This window comes from Protopterus annectens, chromosome 4.part0 (genome assembly GCF_019279795.1).
Source record: "Protopterus annectens isolate FY-2018-M chromosome 4.part0, PAN1.0, whole genome shotgun sequence".
Taxonomy (NCBI): Eukaryota; Metazoa; Chordata; order Ceratodontiformes; family Protopteridae; genus Protopterus; species Protopterus annectens.
The window spans coordinates 1,995,607,456-1,995,613,549 of record NC_056733.1 but is presented as its reverse complement, the minus strand read 5'-3'; positions in this window follow the sequence as shown (position 1 = coordinate 1,995,613,549).

The following is a 6,094-nucleotide window of genomic DNA, read 5'->3' as shown; positions in this document are numbered from 1 at the left end:
CCATCCAGCAATCATCCAAATACCTCCTCCATATATCAGTCTCATCCATGTAAAAGTTGTGTGCCCTATCATAGATAATTTGCTCTTCAACATAGGCCATAAAAAGATCCGCATATATAGGGGCAAAAGCAGCCCCCATGGCAGTGCCTTTGGTCTGTAGATAACATTCATTCCCATAAAATATCACATTCTTAGTCAATACATACTCCGACAAGCAAAGTAACAATGTATTGAAGCCAAAGGGATATAGTTCTGACTTTGTCAACCAATACTCCAATGCATCTAGGCCTGCCCATTGGGGGATGTTGGTATATAATGCAGAAACATCCAAAGTACACAAATACCACCCTTCTTCAAGCTGCATATCTGCTATAATGCGGAGGAATTCAGTGGTATCCTGTATTCTTGCTCTTACATATTGTAGCAAAGGCTTAAGGTGTAATGTGAGGAATTGAGATAATGGTTCAGTGTGATGGAACCTCTACCCGAAACAATCAGTCGACCTGGTGGATGTATAGGATCCTTGTGAATCTTAGGGAGGAAATAAATATATTGATTGGAGGGATCAGATACAGTAAGATGGTATTGGGTATCTTGTGTTATAATACCTTCCTCTCTAGCTAGTTGTAAGAATTCATCTATTTTCTTTTTAAATCCGGGTGTAGGATCGTTCACCATATGTGTATAGTATCTATTGTCTGATAACTGTTGCATAGCTTCAGAATTATATGATGACCAATCCTGTACTACAATGGCAACCCCTTTGTCTGCTGACAATATTACTAAGTTCTTGTTATTAGCCATTTCAATAATTGTATCCATCTCCTTCCTGGATACATTGTTCTGCTTTACATACATATCCTTAAAATTGAAGTGTAAATCTTTGAGAGTGGAATTATAGAACATGGATACATTTTGATGCATTAGTGGAGTAAAAGTCGATTTATAATATTTAAATCTTGCATCATGGCCTGAATTATCTTCTGTCTGAAAAAATAATTTCAAGTTAAGTAATCGACAAAACTCAGAAATATCATTAGCAAATGAATCTTCAGAGATAAAGAAACCAGGAATGAAATTAAGTCCTTTGTTAAGAATTTGTATTTGTGTTGTGGACAATGTGGTAGATGAAATGTTTAGCACATTATTCATTTCTGAACAATCAGTTTCAATAGATCTACCATATTTTCCACCCCTGTGTTTCCTCCCACCCTGTTTGTACCTTTGGCTAAAGGGATCAAAGAATTTCTCCTTTTAGATACTGGTGAGTCAGCGGAGTGTTGTGTAGTGGACTCAAAAGTGGTTGAGAACTCCTCACCTGATTCGTCACAACTTGATGTGTTTGATTTTTTCAGGATAGATCTGGGTCTTTTCCTTTTATTAACCTTCCTGTGGGAAGGCTCAAACCTAACTTGTTTCTTACTAGAAAATGAGTGCCCCCCTTCATAATCATTTTAGTCCCGGTGAAATTTGCCCATTTTCTTGTCCTTTAATGTCTGTTCAAGGCTGAGAAGGTCCTGTCCCAATTTCTGGAGGTTATTCGTATAGCCCTCTTGACCTTCAAATTTACTGATGTCATTACACATATCGGTAATTTCTATTATGTGTTTGTCTATCGTCCTATCATAATATGCTGATAAAATTTGGACAAATTCCATTGATGATTTGTGTTGAGCCTCTGCCCATTGTTTCAATAATATAGACTCTGCTTCGGAGACAAGTGGTTGCATCTTTACCCTCAGTCCCCTGGGTGATATATCTTTAGCTAAATAGGCTTTGAAAAGTTTGGCATACCACACATTAGCCCTTAATTTCCTCATACTTGTATTCAGTATATGGAATGATATTTCACAACTGTTAGTTGTTACAGAGGCTTCCCTGCTGTTACCTTCCCCCAAATTTGTAAGCTGAAGGCTGCTAAATCATCCCTATCAGCTGAAAGGCCCCTCAGTAGATCTGTAAGATCCATAATAAATTATATCAAAACCACTACAAGGTCACCAACAATATTTTAATAGTGCCTGGTCCCCACTGAAAAATTATAGGAATATAGGTTCATAGGTTTATAGGTTGATACTAGGCTATCTGCCCTAGGGCATTTATAAGCCTAGCCAGAGTGTGTTTGGCTTTCGCCACCCTTTTAGATTAGTTGACTGTGCCTCTGTATAGTAGGGACACAGAAGAGATCCCAGGGGTAAACCTACAATCTCCCATCCACTCGTCAAGATTTCTCGTGAAGAGGGTCATTGAGGGACTCTGCCTAACATGGATTGGGATTTTGTTCCAGAGTGAGGGGAGCCTCTGGGATATGAATCTGTCCCTCCAGCATGTCCTATTTATTTCTGTGCTGAGGTTTAAGTCCTTGGAGCGTGTAGCTCTAAGGGATTTGGATTTCCTGAGGTGGAGCATGTCCATTAATTCTGGTTTGGACATGGCTTTATATGTCAGGCACAGATCGCCTCTGAGTAGGTGGTAAGCAACTGAGTAGAGCTGGAGTTTCTTTAGCCTAACTGTGTAGGGCATCTGTTTGAGTCCCTTGATCCTCTTGGTGAGGTACTTTTGGGGTCTTTCCAATTGCTGCAGGTGTCGGGTAAGGTACATCCCAAATGGGGCATTGTATTCAATTATGGGTGATGAGTAGAGGGGCACAATGACCTCTCTTGATCTAGATGTGAACCCTTTCGTGATAAGGTGGGCTATATAGAAGGTCTTTCTAACCACTTTGGCAACGTGATTGTCAAAGGAAAGATTGCTATCTACTTGGTTCCCCAAATCACTAATTACTTCCTCCGTACTTAATGGATTACCACCTATGTGGTAATTTGTGGGCACTTTGTTTTTCCCAAAGGGGATGACTATGCACTTTTTGGCATTTAGCTTGAGGCCATGGCTCTGGCACCAGTTATCTGTCTCTGTGAGACCCTTTTGGAGGATGCTTGTGTCAGTCTGCGAGTCGATTATGGCACCCAGTTTTCATCCCTAAGTGTGAGGACAAAACAGGCCCCTGTCAATATAATGTATATACAGGAAAAGTATATGTTTAGATCCCAAGGATGTGAACAACAATAGCTACTATAATGGATGAGTCCTAATCGACCCCTATTTCAAGTGCTATGTTCACACCAACTTATAGTTATCAATTAGACTTGGAAGAACAATAACACTCCCTGTATATAAAATACAGTACTGAGTTCCAAAATGAAAAGCAAGATGTGACCATCCAGTATTGTTTAATAGTAAATAGATTTATTATATTGTCCAAAGGAACTGAGGGACCTCAGCTGAAGGAAAAATAAGAATCATTAACAGGGAAGGAAAGCAGGACCATGTCTACATCAAAGGAACCACCTTAGCCTAAACAGGACCTTTCCTTCCACCAAGACCTGGGACGCTCTAAAAGTTAGGGACACCCACTATCTATTTAACTAATAAACCATGGATGGACCCACAGAATAAGAATTGCAACAGTACTGAATGCAACCCAATTGTTATATTCCTTGTATGTATCAGGATTTGACCTAAAATATTTATATACAGTACTTAGTAAGTCCTAGTGTATTAGGGATATCAGATAGAGTAAAATTGTCCTAAGATACCTTCTGAATAAACTAATTGTCTACCTGCTAGAATGATGATCCTGAATGTCTGATAGTGTAAATATATAATGGATGCCTTCTTTGATATAAATAAATGCCTTCCTTATAGTATATAATCCTGAATCACTACAGGATGTACAGGTATGTTTTGAGACTATCCTAGATCAAATATTTGGTCCTTAGTCTGGATGATAGGTAAATGGAATGAGTAAATTGTCTATTTATAAATATCCCTCATTCACATGTGAACGTGTAGACATATAAACAATTAGGTGCAGCTATGGTCTTAACATTATTGTTCAATGTTATATATAGTAACAAAAGTAGTGTGAGAGCCCATACATCCACATATATTATTTGGTAGGTAAAGTCCAAAAGTCCAAGATTATAACAGCAACAACCCAGGTGTTGCAAATCCAAAAGACCTCACATATAGTATCTCAATCTGCCATAAAATACCCACGTTCAAACAGTCCCGAAAGTTACACATAAATCCAATCTTGATATTCCGATCTTACATAGACTCTTGCAAAGAAACCAAAAGGTTGAATTAAAGTCCAAAGAACTCAGATGTGTTGTTTGTAAAATTCTAGTTTAAGCTAATAGTCCAAATTATCAACAAAACCAAGCGGGTGCCATAAAATGAAAAAGTAACCACTCATAGTATCAGGACCTTCCATTGGTATAACCACATTTAAGACAGTCCCAATAATTCACAATAAGTACTGTTGTTAACCACTGATGAAAAAATATATTTAAATCACTTGTTTGGCCTTGAAAAGACAAAATTGTATCAGCAAAGTTAAGCAGATGTTTGTAAAATAAAAAAGGGGCATCTGCTTTAAATAACACGACCTTCCGTTTGCTTTCCTCATGTAAAGACAAACCTAATAGTTTGCATTAAGCACTGTGGTAAACCGCCCATGAGAATAATCTTCAAAACCTTGTCGGCCGTAAAAGTCCTAAACATCTTATAGCAGTGGACCAAAGGGGTATAACAAGTCGAATGAACCTCCGTTTGCATATCCGGACTTTCCGTTTCTATCCCCACATTGACAACAGTCCCAGTAGTTCACATTAAACACCGATGTTAGGCACGTATACACAAATAATAAGACTTGTTAGGCCAATGTTCATTACCACAATCTAAGTTGCATAGATTAACACTTGTCAGGTGGCAAGTTTAAAGCACAAAAAAGGCCAAAGAAGTTTTGTAAAAGTATAGTACCTGTTGTCGTATTCAGAATTATGTATTCGATGCACCCATTAATTATATTTCCTCTGTGCAGACCAATTCTGCAAAAAAATCGGCAAGTACAAGTTCCCCAGGCAATATAGTGAAGTTTTATGTCATCTGAGTGACACAAACGACTCAAAAGACCATCCATCCATAGATAAAAATCCTGAAAATAACAACATGCCACCGACCAACAGCAAAGGAGTAAATCCAAGGAGAAATCAGTCAGCCCTCTGCAAGTACGGCTATTGCACTGCTCAGAAACATCAGAAGACTACAAAAACATGGTAGAGCCAGCAAACAGTAGACAGTGATCCATTAACTGATGGAGAATAGAGAAAAACAAACCAGTTTCGGCCTTTAGGCTGAGAGGGATGATTTAGCAGCCTTTTGGGCTTACTAATTTGGGGAAAGGTAACAACAGTAACAACAGGGAAGCCTCTGTAACAACTAACAGTTGTGAAATATCATTCCATAAACTGAATAAAAGCATGAGGAAATTAAGGGCTAATGTGTGGCATGCCAAACTTTTCAAAGCCTACTTAGCTAAAGATAAATCACCCAGGGGACTGAGGGTAAAGATACAACCACTTGTCTCTGAAGCAGATTCTATATTATTGGAACAATGGGCAGAGGCTCAACACAAATCATCAATGGAATTTGTCCAAATTTTATCAGCATATTATGATAGGACCATAGACAAACACATAATAGAAATTACCGATATGTGTAATGACATCAGTAAATTTGAAGGTCAAGAGGGCTATACGAATAACCTCCAGAAATTGGGACAGGACCTTCTCAGCCTTGAACAGACATTAAAGGACAAGAAAATGGGCAAATTTCACCGGGACTTAAATGATTATGAAGGGGGGGCACCCATTTTCTAGTAACAAACAAGTTAGGTTTGAGCCTTCCCACAGGAAGGTTAATAAAAGGAAAAGACCCAGATCTATCCTGAAAAAAAAAAAACACATCAAGTTGTGACGACTCAGGTGAGGACTTCTCAACCACTTTTGAGTCCAGTACACAACACTCCGCTGACTCACCAGTATCTAAAAGGAGAAACTCTCTGATCCCTTTAGCCAAAGGTACAAACAGGGTGGGAGGAAACACAGGGGTGGAAAATATGGTAGATCTATTGAAACTGATTGTTCAGAAATGAGTAATGTGCTAAACATTTCATCTGCCACATTGTCCACAACACAAATACAAATTCTTAACAAAGGACTTAATTTCATTCCTGGTTTCTTTATCTCTG